The sequence below is a fragment of the Bidens hawaiensis genome, unplaced genomic scaffold, assembly GCF_021521415.1.
Source record: "Bidens hawaiensis isolate Kalapana, Puna unplaced genomic scaffold, B.hawaiensis_p1.1 tig00076354_1, whole genome shotgun sequence".
NCBI classification, from domain to species: Eukaryota; Viridiplantae; Streptophyta; class Magnoliopsida; order Asterales; family Asteraceae; genus Bidens; species Bidens hawaiensis.
This window is the reverse complement of record NW_027503169.1, coordinates 30,890-39,915: the sequence shown is the minus strand read 5'-3', so window position 1 is coordinate 39,915 and position 9,026 is coordinate 30,890. Positions and strand designations below refer to the sequence as shown.

The following is a 9,026-nucleotide window of genomic DNA, read 5'->3' as shown; positions in this document are numbered from 1 at the left end:
GGTTTTATACATATCATATTAACAAGATTTAAAACTTTTATATCCGCTGCGTTTTTGATAAAACAGGGATTTTATCACTTTGATAATCTTGTTAAAACCCAACAATTCAAAGTAGTATACAAAAATTATGTTCAAAAGTTTTAACATTTATTATACGGTACAATAAATTACATGTTACACAATAATGAAAAAAAATACATGTTGAAAATTTATAAATCTCTAAATATTTCTTTTTATACAACAATATCTTTAACTGAAACTCATAAAACTTCATGAGCGGTTAATCTTTTCTTTGAGTCCCGCACAAGCATCCTCCTTACAAGATATTTTGCGCCTGCCTTCAGATGACGACTAACAAAAATAAGTCAAATGTCTAAACTGTAATAATAAATTTAATAAGCATTTTAGGAAGTAACAACACACATGTTAAAGTTATTTTTAATTATGTTTATCATTGAAAAGAGAAGCCGAATTGTTGAAAAATATAACATGAACAAAACAAACCGAACGGCTACTTTGGTTTCAGTTTGATTTCATGGTTTGGGCATTTGTAACTGAGATTTGAATTAAATTTAGAAGCATGAAACTGAGGCTCAGTAGCCCAGTTGAAACTACAAGTGACACCCAAACAATGAAATATTTCTATAACATATTACACCAGTTCCAAAATGTGATGAGAGTTTTTATGCTTGTGATGACTATTTATTTATTTCACAGTACACAACATAGAAATATATTCAAAATCTAGAACATAAACAGAATGTATTTCAATAATAAAAATCAATAACCCAATTATAATTTTAGTTACGTTAAAAAAAATGAACATAAACAGAGAGTTTAAATATATAAAATAAAGTATTTTTATAAATTAAATATAATAAAATCTTACGATCTGATATGGTTTTATACCATTGGTTTTAATTTGTAAACCAATTACCGTTCGTTACGGAAAAAACAACCGACCAATAGTTAAGGAAAAAAACCCATCGCTAAACCAAACTGATTACTAGTTTGGACAGTTTCAAATTTTCAACCGAGCCGTAGATACTACTAGCATAACTTTTGAATTAATGCATACACCAACACAAATACAAATTTGAAGATATACTCAAGGAGTCCCATACTTCAACAGAATCACATCTATACATATCTTTTAATTATAATGTTAAGTGAATAGCATAAACAAAATCATAATTCACAAAAGACATGTTCATTGGTATACCCAATTCTCTACTGAATTATAAAGTTAATCCAAATTAAAGATATGTAAATAAATAGCATAAACAGTAATACCAAAATAAATGACTCCAAACATATAGATATTACAAACTTGAACACATATCCAGCAAAGTTACAAAAAAACAAACACAAGATTAAATTAGTATTCATCTATCAACAATCAATAATGTTAAATGAATCATGGACATCAATAACTGAAAATTGATTATCACAGTAAAATATCAATAACATATTCTTAAAACAATAATAAATAATTAATGGCAAGAAGGGGAAGAACACTAACCAAAATTTACTTCGTAAGAAAAGGTTGAATCACTAACAAGAATTCAACATACATGCATACACTCATTTCCCATGTGGAGTGTGTCCTTGAATCCAAGCGTTCAAAGCTTTTGTTTATCATAGATCATAAGTAATACAATGAATTCAACACACATGCATACACTTAAGCCAACATCATACGTAAGATCTGAAGACACTTGGCAAGTTAAAAGCATTATTTATTAAGTAGTATAGATTCAATTCAATCATATAAAAATTTATACGAGATTGAATCAGAGAATAACATAAATTAATGCAAAAAAAATAATTATATAGCATTTAATATAGTCCAAACGAATTATCATCAGAAACAAAAATATGAAAAAGAAGAGGTTCATGTAAGGTGTTGTTTATTTTTGAAGACAAAAAATGTCTGCAATCTGATTTCATCTGAATTCATGTCTGCAACTGAAGATGTGGTTTGAAAGTCTGTAATCTGAAAATATAATATTGTTTGTTTTATAAGCTGGATATCGTCTGCATAAGCTGAAAATTAGTTACCTATCATATATATAGCAGTAGAACGAAATCATTTAACGTCTGTAAACTGCTAAAATAATTGGTGGTTGTGTACGAACTATAGAAGTGAGTGGTGGTATACGAACAATGGAAGTGGGTGGTGGTAGACGATTGTGGTAGGCAGTGAACGGTGGTGGTGATGGACGGTTGTGGTGGGTGGTGGTGGACGGTGGTGGTGGTGGATGGTAGTAGCGGTGGACGGTGCGTGGTGGTGGTGGGTGGTGGCAGTGGACGGTGGTGGATGGTGGTGGCATACGTGGGTGGTGGTGGTGGATGGTGGTGGTGGCGTACGGTGGGCGGTGGTGGCAACAGACGATGGGTGGTGGTGGTGGCGGCGGACGGTGCGTAGTGGTGGTGGTGGGTGGTGGTAGTGGACGGTGGTAGTGGCGGCAGACAGTGGGTGGTGGTAGTGGTGGATGCTGGTGGCGGAGGACGGCTTGTGGTGGTGGCGGACGCTGGTGGTGGTGGACGGTGGTTGTGGCCGACGGGGGTGGTGGTGCTGATGGACGGTGGTGGTGGGTCGTTGACGGTGGTGGTGGCAGACGGTGGGTGGTGGTGGTGGACGATGGTGGTGGGTAGTGGTGGCGAAAGACGGTGGGTAGTGGTGGTGTTGGACATTGGGTGTTGGTAAGATGTTAAGAAGTGTGAAGAAATTTGAAGAAGTGTGAAGATGGTGGATATTAGCTTATTTTTGAAGACCATAAAAGCACTTTTTAGTTCTTTATTTTTTTTTAAACAAACTGTTTTCAGAAGCTTATGTCTGCGGGCGCGCAGACATAAGCCTCTTGCAGATCTTTGAAGCAAAAACAAACACAACCTAAGATTCATTAAAAGACACCCAAAAAGACTTTGTATGCAACTGAAATGCATAAATGTCTATATCTAAAACTATGTTAACTCAATTCCAAAGATTAGGTAGTTTTATTTCATGTGTGTAATTAGAAGTTTATGATTATATATTAGTGAAACAATTTGTTTTAATAGTAATCAGAAGTTATTAATGGTAATAATAAGATTTTAATAGTAATCAGAAGTTATTAAGGCATAAAAAAAGTTTACTTTCTACTACTGAAGAATGCGTTTTTGTCATTCATAGCCCATTTAGAAACCAGAAGAGGCTGCACTTTAGGTGTAAACTTAAACCCTGGTTTTTCTTTCTTCATTACAACACCAGTTGGAGCAGTAGAGATTAACGAAGGAAGAATCGTGCATATGCCTAAACACAGTTAACTTAATTTAAAACACCATAAAGTAGACATTAATTTAGTCAAATATCAAAAAATCAAACTTCACAATATTTTGATGGTTCTGGTGCAATTTGCTGTATATGGCATAACAGATTTTCAAACTCCTTAACTGAAAGTTGATAAGCAGGACATTCTGTAATTTGATTCATCAATTCAAGATCATCCTCGGGTTTACTTGCAAAATAAACATAAAAGCAAAATTGGAATTGATACCCTAATATTACAGCAAACATATAGAAAATTGTATGTAAAGCACAGAGATACAAACAAATAATTAGAAAGAATTATATACCTAAGTCGCTGACAGATTAAAGAGATGTGGATGATGATGTTGTTGACATGCGCCGAGTCACAGTGGTTTGCTAAGGGTTCCGATCTGTTGGTCAATGAGATTAACATCCGATGAAGACATGATGATCAACTTCAATTCTTGTCTCAAAAGTTGATTGGTAGCTTAACAAACTTGATTTCTCGTCGCAAACACTTCAAAAATTATCGCAATAAGTCACACAAAAAAATATTGACTGAGAAATGCAAATTTTGAAAATTTATTTATTTAATCAACTGAGTTGCGAATTATAAGTTTTACAACGTTTGCGAATATCACAAACTTGTGAATTGCGAATTTTCTCAAAGTTGCGAATTGTGAATTGCCTAGTTGCGAACTGCGATTTTGACAAAGTTGCGAATTGCAATTTTCCTAGTTGCTAATTGCGAATTTGCTTAACCCGTAAAGCAGCGAAATCCCTCAAAATCGAATAAAAACATGTCCGAGTCATCTCCAAATGCTATGATTTTGCATATATGAGTAAAGAATATCAATACACACGCAAAAGTACCAAAAACCCTAAAAAAACACATTTACGAACCAAAAACCCTAAAAAAACAAAGAACGCTAAGAACACCGATGTTAATTTCCAAAAATGTCCGAAAACAACCAAAACGAGCACTAAAGCCCTGATACCACCGGGTGGTCCTCATGAGGTGTACAGATATAACAAGTGTTGGATCTAACGTGTTCGGGTGAGCGAAAATCACCTTTAACGCTTAACGAGTCAAAATTATGTCACATAAAGAAAGGAGTAGAAGAAATGATGTAGAACACAAACAAATCACCAAATAAAGTTTTGAATTTCTTCTCAGTTTGTGTTAGTTTCTTAAACCCACAAAACCAAACTTTCAAAAATGCAAGTTTTATGGAATTTCATGGTGGAATTCCCTTTATATGGTGTGGTGGGTTATATGTCCATCACCTAAGCCCATTACATTAATAGACCATCACCAACCAAACTTTCTAACAAACCATCTTACGCACTAACTATTAATTACAATAAATATAAAACAATAACGATGAACAATTATCATCGTTGACAAATACAGACGGCAAATATTGAAGCCGACGTCAAAAACGGTATCAACATAATAGAAATTACCTTAGCCTTAACCATAGACTAGACAACCATTTGTTTAAATCTTCTGTCAAATGTGATCGCCAACATGATTTAATCGACATTGGCAAATCCAATAAAGAAATACCGGCACATTCGCCTAGTATTATAATGCTAATTTCAAAAATCATGGCCACATCTAGGAATGAATAATAACAAAAAACCTAATGACAAATTAAATATAATGTGGGATTAGTATGAACAATCTATATTAGCTACCCAATACTGGCATATGGTATCTAGTCTCTCATAAACTAAAAAAAGATTTCCTTGCGCCAACAGATGAGAAAATTCATATTCACAAATTAAAATTTCATTTCCCATGTCCTTTATTGTAAAAAATATTTCAACGCAAAACACGATGGTCTTGAACTTTACAAAAATATGTGATAGTAAAAAAAAATAGCATACATGCATCACTCTCGGTGGACCTTAGAGTTATAATAAATAGCATACATGTCTCACACTGATCGGACCAATGTGCTTACCCTCTGTGTTGTAACACAATCGAAAATGTACAACATGACAGTATTTCGGAAACTACAAAGATAACAATAGTTGATATTTTTTATATTGAGAAAAGCTTGAACACACTATATCTTTCTCGACTTGAAATCTAGTAGATAATTAGTGCATCGAAGTAGTAATACCAAATGAATTTTGTATATTTGGATTCTAATTAATCGCTAAACACGTAAACCATTATTCACCCATATGAATTCTTAAAATGTAAACGTCATTTATACGATATTAAAAATCAATTATATGGAAACAATCTATGGAAGAGTTTGGTTTGTGTTTGAATAGAAGGTTTTGCAACTTTTAATCTTGCTGCAACTATTAACGTTGAACGATTTATCATAGTCGAGAATCGAAGATTGGTTCATAGGTTTCAGTATGTATGGGTATGTCAGGACTAAATGTAACATCCGGCCACTCGCACCACCAATATTGTCTGCTTTGACCTGAAGAGCTCACGGATTTGTTTTTGGTTGCCCAGGTGAAGACTTCCCAATAGGTCACCCATCCTGCTACTACTCTCAGCTGAGCACGCTTAACTGTGGAGCTCTCCTCTCGTCCACTACCATTAAGCCCAAAACGCGTTGGTGATTTAAGAAGCCGGACATTTACTTATGAACCAAAGATCTCTCTTGTCAACGGCCGATGTGGGATTTGCCTAGGATGTTACAAACACCCCCCCCCCCTTTGGACTCATCGTCCTCGATAAGGTTTGCCCCATCATCCCATCCAGGATATGGGATTTGCCTAAGGTGTACCTCGCGACACCCTCGGGGACTCACCGTCTCTGAAGAGGTTTTCCCCACCATACCGAACGGCACAAAAGTGGCTCTGATACCACTTGTAACATTCGGTCCCTCGCACCACCAATATTGGTGGTGCGAGGGGCCAGATGTTACACTAGAGATTAGTGAAGAATGTCAAAATATTTACAACTTTTATTAACTTTTTAACACATTTATAAGTATGATCGAATTTCATAACCCTCCATTATCTTCCAACCGTAGATTGAGTTTTGACACATATTAATATAAATTTCTAACCACAATTGAAAAATTAGACAATTTTAGTTATTAGTAACTTCTACCGTCATTGTTTAGATGCAAGTGTGAGTCAAATTATTGATATTTAATATTTTCTAAAATAATTAAACTCATACCTACTACAATTGGTGGTGCGAGGGACCGAATGTTACACTAGAGATTAGTGAAGAATGTCAAAATATTTACAACTTTTATTAACTTTTTAACACATTTGTAAGTATGATCGAATTTCATAACCCTCCATTATCTTCCAACCGTAGATTGAGTTTTGACACATATTAATATAAATTTCTAACCACAATTGAAAAATTAGACAATTTTAGTTATTAGTAACTTCTACCGTCATTGTTTAGATGCAAGTGTGAGTCAAATTATTGATATTTAATATTTTCTAAAATAATTAAACTCATACCTACTACAAGACATTAAACATAATTAATAATTCAATATGTATGTTTACAGATAATGCAATCAATTAATATTTCAGTGTACAATATCCTAAACCATGTTTACATATATTGCAATCAATTAAATTTTATATTACTAAAACTTCACCAAAATATTTGTATACTCTACTTTCACCATGCTTTGTTTCATAAAATTGTCATGTTCGAATCTCAATTTGTAACTTTACTGTATTTGACATGTATTGTATTGATTTAAAGTAATCATGACTTACTCATTTATTTCTTAGCGTTATATATAGAAAAGCGTATAACATATAAACATGTTCATGAACCATATATTTAATTAATTAGTATATGTGATTACTCCATGTACTTTTTGCCCAAAAACAAATTCGGGAGTAATATTTAATGTTGACCAAAAAGTTATACACATGAATATTCATATGGAAAGTTATAAATCATTAATCATGATTCATATAGAAATAACGAAAAAATCATTATGGGAATGAATTTACTGTCATTAATAGTGTATACAGCACATGGTATAATTTGTAGGCCAAGGTGAGGCATATAAGTATCTTAGAAGTTGGTATACTTTTTAATCAATCAAATAAAATCCCTGATAACTTTTATTACAACAACCACAATGAGTTTTAAAAAGACAAAAGGTCGCCAAAAGATCCGAATGGAAAAAATGGAGAAGGAGACCAACTTGATGGTTACCTTCTCCAAACGTAGTTCTGGCTTGTTCAAGAAAGCAAGTGAACTTTGCATCTTGTGCGGGGTGGAAATGTCTATCATAGTTTTTTCTCCACGCAAGAACGCATATAGTTTTGGGCACCCTTCTGTTGAAAGTATTCTTAATTGTTACCTTGCAGAGAGCCCAGAACCGTATTCCAGCACCACCCAACTTATCAATGCACATCATAATACCAATATGTATGAGTTCAATACACTACTCACCTATGCGGTAAATCAACTGGAGATTGAAAAGAAGAAAAGTGAAGAGCTTTCAAAAATTCAGGCAGAAAGCAGAAGCATTAATTCATGGAAAGCTCCAATAAAGAGCCAAGGACAAGAAGACCTGGAGAAGTTGATGGTGGCTATGGGTTGGCTGAAAATCAACATCGAGGAACAGAAGAAGAGGTCTATGGAGACTAACCTGTTAGGTGTTGTCCCCATTTCAGCTCCAAGTGGCATATGTGGTGACGAAAATCAAGTGATGGGTTCAGGTCACGAAATATCCATGACTCCAAATGAATACATGCGGGGATACGGACTTTTCGGTGGTTGAGACGGGTTAGTTGTTTGTAATTTCGTGATCCATTAAACTGTTATTTCTCAACAAACATATTCGGCCAAAATTAGCTGAAAAATAAATCTTCTTCAAATTTCATAACCTAAAATTTTTGTCACTGCAGGTTTCTATTTCAAAACATCTAAATGGACTCTAGTGGATGCTTTGGATTGAAGAGATTAAATCTGTTACTTCAAAAAGCTATTTTTTTTATATTCAAAAGATTCTCAGTACTTGTATCATGATTATACTTTGTGTGTAAGCTGCGTTGGGTCTAGTATATTCTAAACCTCATATTAATGGTTTCAAAGCATAAATTCATTTTTTTAAAACAGCTTAGGATTGTTTTTGGTCTTCGATATCTATGATATCAATGGTATGTTTATATTAGAACACCTTGAGTAAAGCTAATGTACTTAATGTTGGAAGACCGGGAGCCGGATCATCATACGTCATCTTATAGTGTAGGAATAATACGATACGGATCGATAAGGTTTCGTTTACTATTGATGGTGTGCGTGCGTGTGCTTTAAATATAAGAAATTGGAGATTTAGATTTTGCACAAGATCGTGTTTTAAATTTATAAAGGTGATTTCTACTAAGACTAAACACACACAAAATAGGCAAGTGTTCCTATCGTATATGTAGAATAGTATTGGTAAGAACCAAGTAACAATCCGTGGACACAAATGTTTTGACTCTTCATTCTATTTCAATTTTGGGGTTGATTTTCTAACTTTTCATAAATTAGAAATACTTATAGAATATATAGGTGACAAGAAGATAAATTCTAAATGAGTAATTCAATTATATGAAGGTTACCATCTAAGATCAAGAATCCACTCCATTCTTCCTTGATGATTATTAAGTAAATGTGTGATAAACTTGCCCTAGTAATATATGATAGAATAGTCCCTCATTTCTAAGTGAACATATTCTATAACATAAAAGAAAGTAGTATGCGTATCTTCAAGTCCATCCTTTT

The 9,026-nt window shown here is 33.9% G+C and overlaps 1 pseudogene; it reads left to right on the top strand.

Annotated features, from left to right (window-relative positions):
* Window positions 1-6,813: 6,813 nt before the first annotated feature.
* LOC143606642 (agamous-like MADS-box protein AGL62 pseudogene) lies at window positions 6,814-8,360 on the top strand (annotated as a pseudogene).
* The last annotated feature ends 666 nt before the right edge of the window (window positions 8,361-9,026 follow it).